General features: G+C 40.6%; 1 protein-coding gene across 2 annotated transcripts in view; it reads right to left on the reverse strand.

Moving 5' to 3' along the window:
• The window catches only part of NCK2 (NCK adaptor protein 2), an 85,795-nt gene extending 64,649 nt beyond the window's left edge, over positions 1–21,146 (reverse strand). For both annotated transcript variants that reach the window (XM_041468524.1, XM_041468523.1), the window contains exon 1: positions 20,825–21,146. The gene's annotated coding sequence lies outside the window, so the exon portion shown is untranslated. The remainder of the gene's footprint in view (positions 1–20,824) is intronic.
• Positions 21,147–22,635: the final 1,489 nt, after the last annotated feature.

Consider the following 22,635-nt stretch of genomic DNA (forward strand, 5'->3'; position numbering starts at 1 on the left):
TTTAAGGATATATTCAATCAATTTGTTTCCAGTTTTGTATGAGATTTAATTTTTGCATTTGCTCTCTACAACAGACTGAGCACAGTACCATGAATCCTCCTTCATGTCACACAGGCACTGCAAATCCAATCAAATCCAATTACTACTCCATTAGGTCTCATTTAAATCCCATACGGTATGACAATAAACTGAATGAAATGAGAATCAGCACATTTTTCAACCATCTTTACAGTATGACATAGATGGCAATCACAGCTTAATAAAATTTCATTTACAAGAAAGAAAATTCAGAAAACCAGGCTTTCAGAAAGACTTGGGAAAAGCCTCTTCTTCCCACCATCCCTTGAAGAAGCCAGTTCCTATTTCATAGTTCTCAAACAACTGTTCCTTCTGCTTGTGGCAGAGGAATTTGTCCTGATCCCAACATTCAAAATGTATGTAAACAATGACAACAACCACCAGGCGAATTCAACATTTACTCCAATGGTGTCCCGGTTCTCATTTTCTCGTTTGTTAGGGGCTGTTATATTTTTTCTGTTGTTTTTTAAAGATTTCCTGGGTAAGGAACCCTTTAACACAGGGTTACTTCATGTTGGAAAACAGGGAGGGGAGATTAATACAAAACCACTCTGAAGGGTACCGAAAAGATGATGAAAATTTTAAAAATTAGCTCTTATCCTATCTGGATTTTCAAAATTATCATTGCTAAATATTTCAAAGTAAATTTAGAAAACCTTCAGAAGCTCTGAATACTTCACCACTTTAGTGCAGTTTATTTATGGATATATAATAATAATAATTTCCCTCTTTCCATACAGTATTTCCCAAGCTCATCCAACTACCCATTTACAGATGGCCAGGTCTGTCCTTTCTTTTGGGAACAAAAAAACCAAAAGAAAACAAATAAAAAATCTCTCATTTGCAGTAGGCAGTCACAATAGTCAAAGCTCTCTCTGAAGAGTACACAAGAGCCTTGTTGAATAGCTCTTTCTCAATAGCTAACCTGACTAAATCATCTTCTTCATGCAGGCTAGAAATCAAAATGTCATGCTGCCATTTAAACACATGACCTATTGCTAAAAAAACAAAAGCCAGGAAAACATATGCTGTCCACTCTCAAACACACATGCCAAACACTTTGTTTCTAGTACAGAAAGGCTCAAAGAACAGACTTCTAAATATTTCAGTCATTTCATTAAACAATTTTAGTTACAGCTTTATTAAATTTTGTCCTTTACATGCCCACTGACAACCTGAGAAACAGATAAATTCCAGACTGAGAGAGAGAGGATCCTGATGGGGGGAGGGAGAGTAATTAAGTAATTTCAAGGTTGGTACTTCGATCCACAATTAAAATGGGAAGATCCAGGCCAGTCTTCTCAGTGCAGGGGAGATTACAGACAAAATGAGGTTGGAGTTTGGGTTTTTTTTTTTTTCTTTCTGTGACAAAAGGAAACAAAAGGTGGAGGCATTTTCCCATGCATATTATTCAACCACATATGCTCTTCTGGTGTATTTCCATGGGGTTTTCTGCATACACTTTAAAATGACTTTATCGACCTGCAGGAACAGAAGCTTCACTAACAGAAACATGAAAATACTGGCTTCATGATCCAAACTCTTTTGCCTAAAAAGAACATAATCTCTGAGTTTTTCAAAACCAATAAAGATCTGAAAACATTAAATTGCACTTGTATACTTAAATAATTTGGAAAATTCTGGTTAACTTTAAAGGAGGCAGAACAATTCCCTCTCCTTTCTGCACGATTTTAATCATATTGGTTTTTTGCAATTTACCATTCCTGTCAGTAGACTATGATGGCAAATATGGATCCTATAACAAGAACAGATCCTTTAGGCAAGTTACACATCTCAAACTGTAAAAGAGCACACGCATCCCACGTGCTTCAGAACACAAAGTCTACGACATGAACCCTAAAAGCAACAGTCTCAAAAACTCACTGTTAATTGCTAAAGCATACACACGATTTTTCTCCAAAAAATCAGTTATAGCCACCTTTCATTTAAATCAGCAATACCACAAATGCCACAAGTGCTTTTTCTTGACAAATATAAAGTAACAGTTTCCAGTAAAAATTAAGTCTTTTAAAAACTAGAACCTACCTACACACTGTGAACATATGAAGTGCTCAAATTATCGCTACTGTATTTTAGAAGCACTAGGTACCTTAAGAAAGCAATACAAGCTTCACGTTCTTAGCACATTTGACATATGGTGGCAAACAAACAAACAAACAAAAAAATCAGCCCAGGAACAGACATGCTGCGTGAACAGGACTCAAAATTTTGGTGATGCTCCAGGGATCAGAAATAAACCCACCATGACAATACAATATCAAGGATAAAAAGCATGATGCATCAGCTAGTACTGGTTCTAACACCATAAATGGGGTACACCATTCATTCATTCCTTTGCAAAAAAAAAAAAAATTCTCACCTTGTATTTTACCAGCTTGTAGTAACTTTACATGTGCAAACTTCTTTCTATCAGAATTCATATATTTCCTGCTGATGACAGCCATTAATGAGCTCAAGAAGGGTCAATCAATATTTAACATTTCAAAAAATATCTGAAACAAAGCAACTCAGGGCAATTTACTTTTATTAAAGACATAATACATATGTCTTTAATAATACATACATGTATCTCACGAAGATATGTATCTCACATATCTTCGTGAGATACAAAGGAAACAGAAGACAGAAGGAAGAGCAACCCTACAGAGGACATACCAAGCAAAATTTCTAGCACGTGTTTCTACACCTATGTAACAAATTTTTGAAGTCGATAGTGCCGCAATTATAAACTGTAAGGATAAATGTTACATACTTTGCTTAGCTTGTGTTTCAGAAGTCAGTTTTAGCTTTGCCACCTAAAAAAGCTGGCTGGCTTCACCACAGAAACATGGCTCCTCTTTTCTGCAGAATACAACCTAATGGGAGCTTCAAAATGAGCACTTTGGATCTGAGAACCAAACTCAAAACTGTCACGTGCCAAAAATGCCTCCTGTTTGAATAAAGCATGAAGGAAGAATCACCTCAAAGAAGGATGTACTGTTTCTTTCAATGTTCTCTTTCCTATCAGCACTCTCCCTGGAGCAGAGAGGCAGGACTGTGTGGACCTGCTACTTGAAGACAACTTACACTGGTGAGCAGAAGAGTAGATAATCCTGACTTAAGCACCAGCTTTGGAAAGTTATTAGCACATATTAATCAGTCAAATTTACAATGTCAAATTAAAGAATAAGCCATTAGACTAATACAGACACATCCACAAACTCAGAATGGCATCTTGTGTAACTATACAAAAGCTTTACCAAAAAAATGGAAAGAGATCATGGGGTCCTCAAAAATCAGAATCACAAGATTTCTGCGATTCTTAGCAGGGCAGGATTTCCCCCCGTCCCACCCATCTCAAATGACTGACTCAGGCTAATTACCACCAAATGTTATGAAACAATTCTTCACTAAAAAACCCAACCCAAAACAAAACAAGCTAACCACACACATCTATCATTTCCAAGAAAATTTGCAGAACCAGAAGTATGTGTAAATTGACGGCCTAAGGGCAGCAAGAATTCTGCTTCAGGTCTACAGAGCTTCTCCAAACAGTACCAACACATAAACGAGACTACAAATCTACCAGGGCTACATTTTGATCTCTAACACTTGCTATCATATCGCCCTTAGTGCCATTACCTGCAATACCTACCAAGCAATAAAGCTTGCATGGGCATGCAATCACAATTTTATTTCAGAATTGCTCTTTGCTGGCGTTTTCAAAACAAGAACATGGATAGCAGATATAGCCTTTTACTAAGTGGCCAGTAAAGATAACTCACATGAGAAGGTCAAGCAGTGAAAAAGAAGATGAAGAAACAAGACAAGAACAGCCAAAATGTTAGAGGAACACTGAAAGAGATGCAGAAAGGTTTTAAGCAATTAGCAATTCCCTTCACAGACACGGAAGGAAAAATACACACAGAAGACCTATGCAGAGCTTAGTTTTAACTTCACCAGATGACAAACAACACCCAATTATTACAGTATTCGAACAATTTCACAGAAAATAAGGGTGGGCCAACAATATCCTTGGAACAAACGCTGGTTTTGATACACTGAAATTTCAGAGATAATACATTTAAGAACATTTATACATAATAAAGGAAACACATATCAACTGCAATGACCATTACACCATAAGAGCTCAGGTTTTAGCTAGGGTTTTGTATTTGACAGCTTAAAGTCTAATTGTGTAAGATAAAACAAAATGCTAACAAATTCAAGCCAGTCTTTCAGAAAGGGAAGAACTGAGATGTTTGTTGCTAATTCTGCTCCAAGTCAGAGACACATGATGAAAAGTTCAGCATACAGGGATTCTTCAGATGGCTGACTACATGTTCCTTTTTTTTTTTATTTTTTCCAAGAGTTCTTACCTAGTTTTTTTTTAAAGATATGAATACACACAGAATTTCTAGAAAAGTTGGAAGAAGAATTTTGAAACAATTGCATAAAGAAAGAGGACTAACTAACAAATTTACAGTGTACTAATACCCCTCTTAAACCATTCCAAAACCAGTTTCTATATGGATGGCAATTTGAGAAGTGTATTGCCATCCTGACACAAAACTTTATGTTTCAAAATAGTTTGTGCATAAAGCAGGTAAAGTTAAAAACTCTAAAATGTCCTTTATTTTATTCCTACCAAAACACACAGAGATTACGTTTCAAAAATTCCTAATTCTTGATTTCAAATAAAAAATTTTCACTGAATATATACTGGGTGCTACATATGGTTTCACAGAATTTCAAAAGCAAAGAATAATGACTTATTACTATTGTGGGGATCTCTGTACTGCAGAAGTGGAATACAGATATGAACTAAGATTTTGTACTAAGAAAAAAGTTTGCTGAAATTATAAAAAAACCCCATTGTGTCAAATAGAGGAAGATAATCTGAAAACATATTACACACCAGGGGGAAAAAAAAACAAAGACAAAAAACATTCTGAAATAAAGAAGGCATATAGTTTTCTCCTCCTTGAAAAGTCCATTAATTTTCCAATAGTTGCCCACTGTCACCCAAGAGGACACGCTCCCAGCATTAGGAACCCCCCACTCTGTGTCTGTTCAGGCTCCTGACTGTGACTTCCTACCAGGGAGGGCTGTCCCAAGGGCCAGAGGAGGACTGCACACACACAGATCCCAAGGGCAGCTCCTGGCCCTCCTGCTGCCCCTGGCAAGAACCACAGCTTCCTGCTTCTCAACTCATCAGAACAGCCAAGCTCAGCAAACTGATTTATTAAATAACACAGACCCAACAATCAGTATTTTCTAGGAAGAAGGAAAACATTTTTCCACTGTGTGTGTGAGAACATCAGAAACACTGGTAATTATAAACACCTGTAAAACTGCTGCTTTACATGACGGCAAGATCATTCCTTTGCATCATCTTTTTGAAACAACTGGAACACACAACACACTCTTTCATTCAATGTCAGAAACAGCAATGAACTGGCACACAGCAAGTTAAACTGAATCATGGGGATGACCTAACACGGAGGAAAATCAGAATTTTATGAAAAGCCTTAGGGTTTCACACAAATCAAAGAGCATGAGGCCGTGTGTTGGAAGTGATCAGGAACAATTATTGTATCAAGGTACATTTTTAAAAAGAAAAATTTGGGGGAAATTATTTAGTAGCATAACAAGATTTACCCTTTGAACATTCAGTTATTGTTAGAGCAAGAAATAATTAATTTTATCAAATTCTACCAGCTAAGCAACTATTGTGGCAAAATATTAATCACTCCAATTAGCTAACTCAGAAGTACATTTCTTCCCCTTTTCTACATTAAAAAAACTTCAAAATTAATTGTCTTTGATTCTGAAGAAAATTCACAGAACTGTGTAAGCTGGTCACACAACTGATCATAAGGAACTACCTTAATAGCTTGCCCTCTACAAAGAGGAGATGCTTTTTACAACCAAAACCTGACACATCTTCCCCAAACATCTTTTCTGCATTTAAAAAGTTTACGTAAAGTCTCCAGAATGAAAAACAACCCTGGTACAAATACCTTTAGTAATGCTTCCTCAGCTTTTACTAACCAACAAAAGCTTAAGAAATCTACTCAAAGTATAATCAATACAGACCCTTTTAAGGAAGCAGACCATATACAGAAGTAACAGTTCAACAATACTTAAGAATTAAGTTCAGGCATTAAAGTCTGAAAAAGAGGTTTAGGCATAAAAAAGGGTTGGAAACGAAGAATGAAAATGGTAACAGTTGCCAGTAGCAAAAAGATGCTCAGTATTTCTTACTGTCTCCCAGAATAGCACAGCAGCACATAAACTGACAACCCTGCTGAAATTAGCACATATTTTGAAACATAAATTACATCTACACCTTGCTGCATTAGGATGGTGGCTCAGAAATAAGCACACAATCCCTCCAGCAGAATTTACTTCAAAGCCTTCCCATTCCTCTGCCTACAGAGCTCAGCAATAGATAAAATTGAGAATGTGGTTTTCATTCATTTCTTCCAGGCACTCTAAAATTCACACATGCACCTCAGAGTGGCTTGAAATCTGGTATGCCATATGGCAATACACTTGTCATTTCCAGAAATATGTTGAATATGGGTTCCAGAGATATAAAGTCCCAATAAAAAAAAAAAAAAGAAAGAAAAGAAAATTAAACCAAAACTCCTGAAGCCAACCAATTCTGCTCAGATGCCACCAGCTTTATACTATGCACAACTGGAGAGCCTGGGCTTTGATCAGGCTTCAAAGAATCTCCTCATTTGCCCCAGAAAATAAATCTTATGCCTTAGCTTGTGGAGGCTTATTTCCCTACTGTTTTGCAACTCTGTAAAGTTATTTACACTTGCCTTAAGTGAGACTGAAGTAGAAATGATACATCAACATCAACAGTAGATTTATATAAACACATTGCACTTGGAGCACAAAGTAAATGAATTACAAGCTGCAGAACAGTGGAGAATCAGGATCAAGGGTTTTATGGCTATTCCAGTGAGAACCAACTGAAGAAGAAATAATTACTTCTCATTCCTACATAAAATGTTTAATGGTGCACATGATGAAGTAACATTCAAAAAAACCCAAAAACCTCCCAAACAAAACCCCAAAGAATTAGGAAATACATTTAAAAAAAAAAAAACTGACAAAAGAAATAAGGCTCTCCTGCTGGCTGAAATAATCACACAGTCTCCAAACTCAGCAAATTAGAGCGAGATTGAAAAAAAAATTGGCGGAGCTGAACTAAACATCTTACTGTTGCCAAAATGAGCGAATCCTGTGCTGTAGGTAGAAATCAACTAATTGATCCTTCTACTATTATTTCTACTTTCCAGGGGTGTCTAATTTTCACTATTTGCAATCTCTGATTAAATGATTTTCTTTTCTGAGAAAGAAAATTCAGACTAGCAAGCTGAAATTAAGTAAACATTACATGACCACAACAACTTTCCTCCTTGCTTTTTTCTTCCAAGGATGCAATCACAGATACAGAGAAACAGAGAATCATTCCCCTTTCTGCAGGCACACACAGTTCCTCTCTTTAAACCTCATATTACATCTTGAAACTAAGTTATCCTAACACACATCTTTTTACCCGTAAGATGAAAATTGACAGCAAGTAGTAACTGTTGACAAGAAGGGCTTTAGGGTGATACTAAGTTTTCAAACAACACAGAAATCAAGAAAATAATCTTACTCCAGAGGGGTGGATGCTATAATCTGTAACAAACTTCCCATGTGTGTACTCCATAGAAATACCTGTTTTGGAGACAGCGCATGTGTGCTATATATCCAAGTATGCAGAGGTGACTTGGAAAAAAAAGGCAAGGAAATACAGGCAATTCTATTACCAAAGTCCAATCCAGACCTACTGCAACATTTCTACGAATAAAGAAGAAAATCAAGAGCATTTCAACCATATCTGGGAAGAGTATATTTGCAAGCACCTAAAGCGACTCATGGCAGCATTGACTGGGGTATGTAACTTAGCACAGACACTCTCCCACTACACTAATCCATCAAGTTCATCCCAGACCAGGATCCATACAGCTGCTGCAGCTGAGGAGCATTTCAGCCATGCAGAGACAAGACTACCATATACCTGCCTCTCACATTTCCTAACGATGAGTGTATCAGCTCATAGAGGCAGAGGGCTTTGAGAAAGCCAGGGCTTTTTCCCCCAGGCATAACAAGCACAGAGCTGCCAGTCACTGGTGTTGCCATCTAGGGAGGCTATTCCTAGAAAAGCAAGAAAAATGCATGGGTTGAGCTGAAAAGACAATGCAGTAACTAAAGCAAGCAGAAGAGTTCTCTGTAGTACACGAGGTGAAGAAAATCCCCACGTCTGCTAAGATTTAGGCTGAAGAGGAGATCTCTCCCCAACACATTCCACAGCCAATAACTGGGTTTTTCAGGTACACTGCACTTGTGGTGGGATGAAAAGTGGCTTCCACATGCTACATTTTACTGCGCCCAGCAAAGTATGTGAAATTTCCTGAAAATTTTAATATTCACTGCAAAGCATAGTTAAACCAAACAAAACCCTAGAAAATCTGCACTTTACACAACTTTCCATATATTTTGCAGATGGCATTGAAACCATCTGCTGATGCTGCCAGAACAATTCAAGAACCACCAAAATCTGTGTTTGACAGGTTCAGACCTACTGTAAAGAAAGGAAAATCTGAATGACTTCAGCATGATACACAGAGATGTTCCTGGATAATACAGATTACATTTCTTCTTTAACCATTCTTCCAATAAAAGCAGTGTGATATTCAACTTCTATAGGACTTTTAATTGTAGTTGTAAGGAAGCAAAAAAGCTGTCAGCTACTGAAGCCTCACACACACCACCATCCTCCCACAGCTATTACTACACTGGCAGAAGAAGTAGAGAAACCGTTCCCACACTGGCACATGTAAAAAGCTGAAGAGTCAGAACCAATTCTCAATTGTGCATACACTTCCCTTAATCATCATTTTCTTCTTCCTATATGTGCTTTTCTTTACAAAGTCCCAAATCTAAACCTCAGAAAAGTTAACTAAACACATAAGTGGCTTGAGAATCATAACTCAATTGATTAAACATTTGGAAGAGTTCACCTGGTGGCTTTGAAGTGCAGCAGAGGACCAATTCAGGGCTCTGCAAGTGGCAATATACTTCTTGAGGATCTATCAGTAAAGTGGTAACAATCCTTTACGTAAAGCAAAGCCAGAAGATTCAAGATGGGAAACGAAGCTATAAACAGTAAGAATGCAGAAGTTTACTTCCTGTATGCAAAGTTAGCAAACTATTACAACATCAAGGTATATGCCAGTCTTTTCCTTTCTTACTTACAAATTTAGCCTTTAAGGTGTCCAGTGCACTTTTTCAAGCTCTTGCTACCTATTGTAATTCTATACTTAAAGATCTTCCTGCATTCAGAGACAATTATTATTTTGCTTTGATGCTTTTTTCCTTGGATGTTTTCCAGATGAAGTTCTAAATTGAAGCTCAGCAGAAAAACGATCAGAGCACTACATTTCAATAACAGAAGCATTGAAAGTGTGGCCTTCAGTGTATTAAAGTCATTGCTGGAAGCTACATATGAAAATATATTACCCACCTCAGAAAACCTTCCATTGTTATAATTTGGTCATTTCACACACCAGTGATCAATCTCAGCTGAGCACATTCTGTAAGTCCATACATAATGATAAAAAATTAGACATACTGGAGAAAAATGTAAGTCTTGCCTTTGTGAACAAGTATATTCACCTAGTGATTTTATATAAAAATCACATTTCTACTGCTTCTTGGTATGAAGCTAAACAAGGTGAAGATATACAAATTGTTGGTTACAAGGGTCAATGACTCAGCAACCTGCATTATGTCCACTTAGCAGCAAAAGCTGATAAGCACAAAACAATTACTTTAAAAAGCAATCTTATGTAGGCATACATGAAACTTTTTTAAATGTATATATACATTTAAGGCTACTAACTATGAATCATATATCCTTTGTCTAACCCTTCCTCAACTCAAGATTTCTATTTTCCAACTCTCTTTCTTTCACCTGCCCTTAAAATTTGTATGTTTCAGATCATTGTTGCATATAAAGTCCTCAGAATCAACAACTGTCAGTAAGTATATTACAGCACATCTACAACCTGAAAACCCCAGGCTACGTTTCATTTCAGTATAGAACAACACAGACTTTTCAGAACAGCAATGTTCTGAAAAAATATTACAAAAAAGAGAATATCCAGCTATTGGAAAACAGAAAAAACTGAAATAATATTGCTTCCACCATTCCCCCAAACACCACATGACACTGGGATCCAGTGCTGAACCTCATCACACAGTTCTCTCTACAGCAGCTCTCTCACGTTCCAAAGAATGGACAAGCAGAAGGAGGAGGATTTATAGCAAAGGAAAGTACAATGTTATTTTCATACAATTCATCTTAGGCCAAAGACAGTTCATACTGGTAAATCCTACCCTAATTTGGACCACATTAAGTTCAGATTTAATTAATCATTCCCAAATACCAAGTTGCAAGCATATACATATGAAGGTAGAAAATATTACATCCTGCAGAATAACCTGTAAAGCACCCTACACTTTCTCCTACCCTGATCAGATATAAGCAATCAGACAACCTCATTTCTGTTACTGCGTGCAACTACATATTTAGTTAGAATAGAGAGCCAACAAAACACTAACAAGAATATCTTCATCCAAATCCTATTCACAGCTGTTAATTTAATGGCAAGACTCTTCCGGCACGAAGAATACATGAGTAATAGCCTCCACGGGAACTTTAGCAGCAGATCGTTAGACAAAGGGCTTCGTAAGGCAGCAGCTGGACGCCATTCAGCTACCTGACAGCCCCTGTGCTGCTGGAAAGAGCGCATTAACCACAGGATGTGGCTTCCTGAGGCAGAGACTGGTGCTGCCCGGTACTGCAAAGGGAGAAGGGAGATGGGGTAAGGAGGCAGATTTGGATGCTTTGAGAGAGGTATTAGAGCAAAGAGCTGTGTGATGCAAGACAACATATCACACACAGCAGCTGGAGGAAAACAGATTTCTCTGTTGCACACAGTCATTAGAGTCTTCCATAAATTTACAGTACTTCAAATCAATGCCACTGAAAATTCTAGAAAAACAATGCAGAATTTATTTATTACATAATGTAAAAATGTTTTTTCTTTTTTAAGGAAAGTTACGTATTGACTGACCCATGGGGGAGCTCACCCCAATACCCTAACACTACTCCAGAATATATTCATAGAAGAAGAATGTTAAAAACAATTATACAGAAATATTGTGAGCAAAGGTTCAAGTGTATCCTCATTTCAGAAAGTTCATCAGATCTTCTGCACATCACGTAACTGCAATGTTCCAGTCAAATCTTACTCATTCCCAAATGTGTGCAATCATGCTAGACAGATTACATTTTTTTTTCTAGTTTTATCTAATACTTTATTTTCTCTGCTTAAATATTTCTGCCGTAGGAATGGATTACAGACAACCCAAAAACACGTCCACCCACAATCAAGGCTATTCCCAATCCTAATTATCTACAAAATACTGTGCAATGGAAAAGGAGGAGGGAAAATATTAACCAAGCAAAGACACAGATGACCACCATCAGTTTGGACAGCACAATAATCAAGGTGTGCACCAACTAAATCAAAGATTTTCTTGAATTAAGTGTTTACAGATTCATAAAATAAAATGGTACTTTCCTAAGAAAACCTAAAGGTTCATGTACACAGCTGCCAAAACTATGGATTATATAGATATCAGGTGCAAGTATTGGTATTGAGGTTTGGAGTTTTGATTGTTGTTGGGTTTTGTGGGGGTCTCCCTAATATCTAGTAGGCGCCAAAATTTTAGAACAACAGTACTAACAATTTAAAAATCCCCTGAAATCCAGCTGCTTAACATCAGGCCTGACATCCTGCAAACTAGGCACAACCCTCACATTCAAAAAAGCCTGTGGCAGGAAAATGGCACAGGAACAAGAACTGAGGGCTGCTACCAGTCAGGTGGGCAACAGGCAGGCAGAGCTGACCAGGGAGCGGCATTGGAAAAATGACCTCCTCTCTAGCACAACTCTACCTTGACTCACCTGCATTCATGACTCACTGACATCAGATTCTTGCTACTTTTGAAAAATGAAGCATTTAAAATTTTACTACCTGCTTAGCAAGCACAGTATAATCTACTAAATACCAAGCTGCTTCAAATGCTATGTACACTCAGTAATGGTATGTATGCCATTGCTGCAGAAGAGTAAGTCAATGGCCATTAATTCAGATTGCAGTTATGTATGGTATCTTCTTTTAACCACAAGTATATCACTTATATTAACTCAAAGGAATCCAAATGACCAGCTACTTAACCACTGAAATTATCTATCTGGAAAGAAGGGAAAAAAAAAGTCAAAGAACACAATAGACAAATCACAAGGGCAAGCTAAAAGGACTTTTATAACAGAATATTGAAATCAGGTCTAGCTGCACCATTAAACAATCTAATACAGTTAAAACATGGCAGGGCAAAGCATTTTAAAAGTTATGAATTTCCATGATCTGCATTAATAGACTTATTTTCAAACCTGGGTTCCTCCAGAACAGGAATTAAAACCCTCAATGCATTCAAGAGCCTTTCTTGCATTACATTTTAGTTTTCCCATTTTTTTTCCTGCTTTCATTCATTTTGGTTTTCTGTTTTAAATTCTAGGTTTCCACGTTTTTAAATAAAACACAAAACTAATTAATTCCTTGTTTCCCCCATGAAGGATTAACTTCCTTTTCCATCAACTTAAGCAGGCATTATATCAAGCACTGCCTGATCCACACCTGCTCTATAACAGCTCAGTATTACTGTTCATTAAACAATTCTAAACTACTAGGAATCACACTGACTTTATAGGACTGCTGGAAAAGTAATGTCATACACAATGTATAGGCATAAAGTCTGTCTCTAAAAATAAGCTGGCTGTGTGACACTACAGCAGAAGTTCCATAATTCAATATACATGTTGTGACAAGTAAAGAATGTGTAACTGAGAAAGAATTGACCTGCAATGTAATGTGGTTCTTGTCTTGGAAGAGATGTGCATATGCCTCAGCTTCGTGTTTCGTAAATAAGAGACGCTCAACCCCAATAGGACCACTAGTGGTACTGAGCACATGCTTGCATTTTCACAGGGCCACAAAAATGGAGACAGAAGTTGGGACACAAAACAAGGAATGGAACTTTGGCAGAGCTTTGACACTGTGTCTTCCAGAGTGGTGAAAGAAATACCTGAATAAAATAAACATCCAGAATCTCCTGTCAGCAAAACCAGAAAAAATCCTAAAGGAATACAACCATGAGTTGTACTAACAACTCATGACAAAACTAACAGAGGAAGACAAACATTGTCACAGTAATGACATTACCCAGACTTTAACACTTTTCTGCCATAAAAAGTCTATAACATTTCAGTTCATTATGATTCCCCATGCATCCCTTAAGAGCCTCAAAGCTCATAAAAATGATGTGTCATATTTTGATACTTGTACTAAACACAAGCTTTGTGATTACCAATGTTTAAACTCAACACAATCCACACAGTCCTTACTGAGGTATCTGATTAAATTTCTAATATTCATGACCTAGAATTTTAATATTGAATGCTCAAAATGATTTAGGTCTTTTGATGTAACGGAACATAAGTTCTTTAGTGTCAAGTGGAAGGCAGATCCTTTATTACAGCATTAATTATTTGGGATATTAGCATTATTTCTTTCTCTATTTGAATTAAATGGAATTCAAAACTGTGAATTTATGAATAGTCCACAATATAATTATTTCTATATTATCCCTGCAGCACTAGCAGAAAGATTGCCAACAGACCTGAAAAATGTAAACGAAGGAGATTGATCATCAATTTTTCTTTTCATCTTTCTTCTGAAAGACGGGAAAGGTAAAGCTCAGGATGTTTATACTCTAAATGGCTTCACTCCTTTTTTGATGCAAAAAAACCTGTCTTTATACCTATAAACGCCACCTACATATTTTGCATTCAACATGCAATGATTAAAGGAAAGCACAATTAAACAAGATATACCATAACCAATTTCTTTTATGACTGGAAAAAAAAAAGCATTCTTAATTAAAACCACAAAGCTGAAAAAATAGCAGGGATTTTTACAAAATTTCAATACTCACTGGGAAAAATGCTATGTTTTCCTACATTTCCAGAGTTGTACTACATACACAGAATTCCAAGTTCTGGTAGGATGGACTAATTAAAGATACAAACATGGTACCTTCTTCCCAGCACCTAAACGGTACCAGTTATCATTTTCACTTGTATTACAGGTATAGCCAGACAGTATTAACAAAAGTAATTCATAACTATAAATAAATAAATAAATACACCACCACACATGAAAAACTGCTGTTTGCAGGTCATTTGAGTCAGTTACCAGAGCACAAGATACTGACAGACCATAATCCAGCTTAACATTCCAATACAAAACACACAAAAAATAGCATTTATAGGGGTTTACCCAAATTACAGGACTTCTTCAGTCCAGCTAAACCAGAAACACCTGGCCAACTGAGACTGTAACCTTACAAATAAACAGCCAAACCTATAAATAAACCAAATAAGCCATCTGTGCCACCGACTGACCCTGTTTGTAGCCCATCTACACAGGTGTCAGCTCCTGGCCCTGCACTCTACAGCTGAACTACCATGGAGTGTTTGTATCATCACTGACAGACAGCACTAACACAAAATGAAAAAAATCAGTGAACAGAGTGCTTGTTTCTAACCTAAATACTACTCAAAACCTATCATTCTGGTTTTACTGAAATTTTTACTAAAAATACTGAAGGCATTTAAAATACATGCATCTTTAAAGTGACTGGATGAAGTCCAACTACCTTTTTTCTCTTCTACTATTTAGTAAACAAATTTTCAATCTAAAATTACCAACAAAATTTTCAACCAATATTAAATCTATTTAAAATGAAAACTCAAAGGATACTTGTAAAAACAAACTGAAAAAACCCTGAAGTCAAACCTAGAAAAAGCCTGAAGTTTTGCTAAGCCATGTGGCAGTGTGCATTTGCAGCAGCCCAAGTCTCCTGTGGTGGAATCCAGAATCCTTGACATGCCATCATTCAAGACCTGTCAAATTTGATAACACTCAGTGTGTGTCTGGAAGGACACCATCCATTCAGGGAAATGAACGTGTCATTTGTTGTCATGACAGCTATCAAAATTCAGCCCAAGAGCATATCATAGAGCCACGTATCTCTCCTTCTGCACTAGAAGGTTGAAAAATACTTTCCTTGTCGTCATCCTAAACATCATTAGGATGTCAACAAAGAAGTCAGCTCCCCTGAAACAGCAGTGGCCCAGGATGGCACTGGGAGCCAAGTCCGACACACAAAGGATGTGGGAGAAAACAAGTGTGATGGATACACTGCTACTGTAATAACAGGAAGGAAAAACCTTGCAGCCATGGTATGCTGGGGGTATTCTTACTGCATTAAAACCAAGAGGTCTGCATGATCAGTGCTTGGGATCTGCTTTGGTATCAGTGCCAGGTTTCGCTAAACAGGAGGCTTCACTTATTACTGTTCCCTGAAACGCTTATTAGTCCAGAATGCTCTGAAAAATTTAGAACAGTTTAACTCTCCATATACAGATTAGGTTTTTACAGGACTTAGTGCTCCTCTTCTCTCCTAAACCTATGAAAAGACTGAAGGAATTAAGTGTTTTATTTTACTATATAGTTAACTAATACTTAATTGGTATACAAATAGCATTATTTCAGCCAACTTAAATTTGACAAGGATGAGTTAGAATATCCTACTATAGTTCACTTATAGTTTATTTGCTTAATGAATACCATCATTCCTTTCTAAACCTTCCCACCCTTGCAAGGATCTAATCTTACTTTGAAGGAAAGGTTTGATGACCATTTGAAAATATTCTAAGTAAGAACAATATAGTTAAATCGAAAGCGAAATTGACATTTTTTTTCCCAAGAGCTTGCTTCTATTTTCTTATAAACAGAACACATACTTTTTAAATTATGCACTGCTAGCAGAACCAATAATCCCACCCCAACATGAGCAAAAAGCACCTGCCTTTGTTAACCTTCTTCCTGTTCTCCTGCAGCCTCTGATGGCTCCTCCGTATTTGCACAGAGCTGACCCAGTGTAACCCACAGGGAAAGACAGGCAAGAGACAGCACTCAGCTAAAAGCAGCTTCTCACACTGTAAGAGGACGTGACCCAGACTCGGAGGACAGCATCAGGAAGAGCATCCACAGCCTCCAGCTTCTCCATAAACTTCAGTATCTGCTTTCACACTCGTGTCGCTTCTCTCTACTAAGGCCTTCATAAATACTCTGATCGCTTCTGGAATGTAGAAACTTCAAACACCTCAGAAGACCAAAATCTGCCTTTCTATCAAAAAAGTAATAAACTGAAGGCCTGCTCATTTATTTTTGGCTATTAATGCCCCACCTATACAAACAGCACAACTGCTGAAACACAACAGGCTCCCTAACTATATTTATTTTCCTGATAAACAGATCATTTGAAACAAAGTTTGTATTTAATTTAATTAATTAATAAATGTTTTTAAAAGGAGGTTGCCTAAGACAAGTTGCTACCTGACTCTGTAAAACACGACCATTTTTGTCTTATAAAATTTCTGCTATATTCTATCTGTGGTTTACCTCACTACCTGTTTTCATGTCTGTTTCTATGGTTGTTCCTGTGGTTGTGTGTACTCCGCATACAGTAACTGATATGAGCTGAGGAAAACTGGGTAAGTAAAAAGACACCTGTATAGCATTTTATTTTGCACCTGTATTTTGTCACGATTGTAAGAGCCAATCGTCACTTTTGAGAATTCAGGGATCTGCCAAGCATCCCTTGTTCATCACATTGTCTGCTCCACCAAAATCAACAGTAGTTACATGTCACCATATTAATACTGGCTAAGGAGATCAGGACCAAGACCAGCATAGCAAACCTACAAAAAAAAGTGCAAAAAAGCCTCTAAGCCACAAAGTAAGTTTTTACAATTGTGAACAAATACAGGCTACACCAGCATGCCTGACCTTCCACTCTAACAAATGTTTTTCATAGCATGAGTATTTCTAAAACTTTACTTGACACCAGGGTTTTGTGTATAGCTGCAGTAATTTAAAATGCAATGGGTTGCCATTCTCTAATCAAGATTTATTCCTCTGCACCTCGATTCTTAAAATTCTCAATACTCTATGAAAGCTTTAAAATGTACACTGTCAGGCCACCTCATTGCACACAAAGTTATTATTTATGCTGGGTCCAAACTATAAACTCCCTTCATTAATAGTAGAAACAAATTGATTTGTTGTGTCACATATACTTAACTGAAATAAAAATATATACTTCATATTGCAATGCACTTTCAACTTACTCATGTCATTAGCATTTATGAAACAATTAAGAATTCTTATGATGGTTAAAAAAGATTACTTTAAGGAAAAAAAAACCAAAACAACAAAAACTTAGCATTTTGAAGAATTACTTTATACACTACTGAACAGAGCAACAGTTTAATTGGGCAGAACACCACTGACTACATTATTATGAGAAAACTAATGGGCCTAATTAATTTGCAGGAAAAATTTAAACTGGAACTACCTAAAACAGAAATAAGTTTTGGATTCCTAGGCAAACATGCAGAAATCTGCAAAGCAAAACAAACAGAAAAGTCATTTCTCAAAAGGTGTAGTGGGATCTCACGTAGTAAAGACTGGACAATGGTGCACAGGTGAAATGATTAGCGCAGGCCTCACTTCTTCACCTCAGGATGACAAAACAATGCTATTTTCCCCACTGCAAACATCATCCCAGCTCTCTAAACATCGTTCACTTCAGGAACTAGTCAGAATTCCTGACTTTCACTCCCTGGAAACTATTGTTCTACAACATTTCTGTATACCTAGTAAATACAAGGACAAAGCGTACTACCTTTAAGTTCATTATTTGATGAGAAGCAGAAAGCAGCTCTCCTGCAGAGCGCCTCAACTCTCCACCTCCTCGCCACGCCAGATGACCTACTTTGGGGGAGCAGGGTGTCCAGCGACCAGCACCTCACCCTGGGCTCACTAAACTAACCAAAACACAGCAGCGCCTGGTTTCAGTTTTCAAACTCCCTCAAACACCTCTAATAAATCCACATCAGCAATCCCTCAAAACACAGTGGGAGTGGGGTTTGGGAATACCCACAGCTTAGAAACCATCAGTCCCTCAATACAAAGAGAAAATATTTTTCTAGAACCTATGCTTTACATTTAAAGATGCCTTGGTTTTGATTTCAAACTTGCTGCAAGTAAATTGATACAGCACCTGTCTCCAGGAGTCTGGAAGCAGCTTTTATGCTCAAGGAGCATGAAAAATGCAGATACTCTGGGTAGTTTTGCTGCTGCTCAAGACCAGGACCAGCAAACAGAGCTATCTGGGTATCACTTTTCCAGTCCTTACTGTTATAGTTTCTACCAAGGAAAGCCATGAGCACTGCAGAGGATTAACATACCAACAGCAACACAAGGCACAAAAAAAACCCAAAGGCTGGAAAAGCAGCAGACACTGCTGACCTTGTCCCTCTTCTTTAGCTAACAGAAGATGTGAGGTAACACAGAAGAGAGCAAACACCTTTCCTTAAGCTTTCAGACAGCTAGCCAGGAAAACAGAGAAGAAAAGAGGAAGGGGAGGTAAGTTCCCTTTCTGTAATGCAACAAGGCAAGGCTGAAATTCTGAATTTATCATAAGTTCAGTAGCCAAGATATAGTAAAAAGGATCATCCAGAGTATCAAGGGCTAACTGCTGTTAGTTTTGGGAAAACATAGCAAAAGAGATTTTGTGTATCTTTTTTTTTTTTCACAAAAGCAATTGGAAATGTAATCTGGTAGAAGTAGGAAGCAAATGCAACAGCTAATATTGCAATGACAGAACAACAGCAATAAAAGCTAACGTTATAATGAATCTGTATCTGTTTCATGGCCTATATAAAAATATTTGCTAATTACAGACTTGATCTTCATGGTACAGGTGCCTTCTATTGCTACATTTATTCACTGTTCCCAAAAGTGATATCTTCTGTCAAAGTCACAAGAAGAAAGTCAGTTACAAAGACAAAGGGATCTGCTTAACTTCTTAAACACACTTGGTGAGACGGAGGCTTTCGATTTCCGGAGTTGCGAAATCAATATTTCAGAGAAGCAACATTATATCAGAAATTATAATCCTAAAAATGAAAACACAGTACCATTAACATCACCAGTATGGCGCTGACTGCTTCAGATTCCTAAAAAGCAATGGCAAACAAGTACTTTCAAACAGAAATTCTCCATAATCTCCTACCCAGTGAGTCCTTTCAAATTCCTCCATATTAAGTTACCAGTCCAAACTCCCGATGATACAAACCACGCATGGTTAGGCCATGAAAATTTGTTTTTACACAGGCCACTACCAAATTTCATGAAAGAGAAGTCTAATTCTCCCACGTTAAGCTCCTAGAACAGCAGCAGTATGTTCCTCAGAAACAAAAATGCTTCATGGGAAGAAACACAGTTCAAGCTGAAGAATGCTTTAAATTCTTGCCGACTTTCAGTCACCATACAACTTTTAAAACAACAAAAGGTTTCTCTTTGTTTCACAAAAACATGATAGTTACAAGTGAAATACTACACAGAATTCACGGAATAACCCTGATGCACACAGAGAACAACATTTACTGTTAAAAAACAGTGGAAGATATTAACATAGAAACTGGAGCCGAGAGCCCTCATGATCAGCCAGCTGCAGGTCAAACCTGAACTACAAACCTGAATCCCGATCTAGCAACCTGATCTTAGATAGGCCAAAGTGCCTACCCTGCCAGCAAGGGGTAGCAGTTAGCCTGGGCACATTTTTAATTAAAAACAGGGCGAGAAGACTTACAAACTTCAGTAATTTTCTTCCCAAAACACGCAGGGATGTGCTTCACTGAACACTCATTACGTGAGATGTAATTTTACCTTTATGTCCTTTACCTACACTGGCATCGACCGAGGCCACAGCGCACCGCGCTCCTTGAGAAAATCCCCGGCCTCAGCCCCACTGAAGTCCAAAGTCGTTGAAGGAAAGAAAAACGAACTGAGCGGACGGAGGGCGATGTCCCCGCCGCAGCCCGGTGTGCCCGCCCGCCGCTCCCGGTGCGGGGCGGCGGCGCTCCCGCTCGGGAAACTTTCGGGTTGCGCCGCTCTCCGGCCGGGAGGCGCTGCCCGCCTTCTCCCGGCGCTGCCCCGCGGCCGCCGGATACGCCGCCTCCATTCACCGGAGCCCCGCGAGGGGTGCGGGGGGGTGGCGTCCCGGCCCGGCGCTGCCCCCCGGCCGGGCGGCACAAAGCAGCGGCTGTCACACGCACGCACACACACGAGCAGCAACTCGGGAGGATGAGGAGGAGCCGCCCCCGAGCCCCCCCCGCAACTGGACGTGGCACAACGAACACCCCGCCGCTCCGGGCCCCCCGCGCCGCCCCCGGCAGGTACCGGCCCCCTCCTGCGCGGGGCGGCCGCGGAGCCTCGGCCGCACAGGTGACACCCGCCTTTCTCCCGCTCCCGGCTCCCCTTCTCCGCGTCGTCCCCCGCGGCCGCCACAAGTTTGCGACGGGCCCCAGCCCCGGCCCCGGCCCCATCCCCGTCCCGCCCGCGGCCGCGCTCACCTCCGGCCGGCCAGCGGGGAGCGGAGCGGGGAGGGCGGCGGGGAGGCTCCCAGCCCAGGCGGGCTCCGCTTCTTTGTCTCCTCGGCGGCGGCGCCCGCTCGCTCCCCCTCCGCTTCCCTCTGCCCTTCCCTGGGCGGATGCGGGCCGCGTCCTCCGAGAGGGGCCGGCTGGCTCCCCCCGCTTCCCGTTCCTTCTCCTCCTGCGCTCTTCGCCGGACGCGTCCAAGGCCCCGGCCCTCGGCGGCGGCAGCAACGGCAGCGGCAGCTCCGCTCCCTGCCTTCCCTCTGCCTGCTGCGCCCGGCGGCGGCGGCGGCGGCGGCCCCCTTCCTGCCGCTGCCGCTGCCGGGATCGCGCGGGAGGAGCTCTCCGGGCTCCCCCTTGCCCGCCGGGAGGGCCGCTGCTCCCCCGCCCCAGAGCAGGAAGGACGGGCAGGGACAGCCCGGGTGGCTCCCTCCCCTCTGCGGGAGGACTTCTCCGGGACCGCGGGGCGGGGCAAAGGGGGCCCTGCCCGGCAGGAGCCTTGACACCTCCTTCCCGTTCCATTCCCGTGGGACCCGGCGCTCCCGGAGAAGCTGCCCCGCTGGGAGCCAAAGCGCCCGGGAAAAGTACTGGCGAATGCTGAAAGACCCGGGGATGAGGGGACGTGCGCGCTTCGGGGCTGGGCCGGGGGAAGTGCCCCGGAGCGGGGAGGGGTGCGCCGGGATTCGCCCTGGGGCTGTCACGGGCCGGGACTGCGGGGCCGCTGCCGCCGGGGAATTTCCAGCCGCGGTATCGGGGCGCTTCCGCCGCCGCCCATTAGCCGCGGGGCGGCCGGAGCCGTAGCTCTTCCCGGCCCTTTTCCCTACCGGCCCGGGGCGAAGTTTCAGCCTCAGCGCTCCGTGTATCAGCCCGATCAGGCGGTGTTGTGCCCTCGACAGAGGATGGTGGGCACGGCAGCCACCCAAGCCACAGAATCAGAGAATATCCTGTGTTGGAAGGGAGCCACAAGGTTCATCGAGTCCAACTCTTTGCCAAGCACGGACACTCCAAGAATTCCACCATGTGCTGAGAGCGTTGTCCAAATGCTTCTTGAATTCTGTCAGGCTTGGTACTGTGACCTGAGGCGCCTGTTCCAGTGCCCAACCACCCTATGAGAACCTTCTTCTAATACCCAACCTAAACCTCCCATGGCACACTTCAGGCTGGTCCCTGGGGTAAGCCAATTCCGAAACAGAGCCCCGTGGCTGGGTGTATGTCCAGCCCGTGCCAGCCTCTGTGCCCCTCCACTCACGGGAAAGACCTCCACGAGTGGTTAAAGGCAGAGGACAGAAGACTCCCGTGGTGGCCCTGGTCTCTAGTGGGAATAGCCAACCTGCCAGCCCCAGTGCTTTCCCCTTGGCACACTCCCCCAGTAGTGTCCCTGGGCTATAGGAAAGATCATCCCTAGAGGTGGGCAGGGAGGAAAGGAGAAGCCACTCAAAAATATTGTAAACCCTTTACAACATGGCAGCTTCAAGGGAGAGGAGGATGGATACTGGTTCTCCTCAGGAGACATTTCCTGCCTTGGGAGGCAAGGCTAGGCAACACCACTCTTTCTGAATCCAAATTAAAGTCAGCAGCCCTGCTGTCTTGTTTTCTGTGACCAAGCTTAATATAGTAGTGAGATCTTGGGACAAAGATTTTAGAAGCTTGAAATATGATGTGTGCTCGGCAATCTTTCCATGCTCCTGCTTAAAATGGTTTAGAAATCCTCAAATAACTCCCTCTTCCCCTTGTTAACTTTTTCAAATTCTCACAGCACTTAACTGATGGTTTGGGAAGTTCCAAGTGCC

Source organism: Pyrgilauda ruficollis, unplaced genomic scaffold (genome assembly GCF_017590135.1).
Source record: "Pyrgilauda ruficollis isolate IOZ18807 unplaced genomic scaffold, ASM1759013v1 scaffold22, whole genome shotgun sequence".
Classification (NCBI taxonomy): domain Eukaryota; kingdom Metazoa; phylum Chordata; class Aves; order Passeriformes; family Passeridae; genus Pyrgilauda; species Pyrgilauda ruficollis.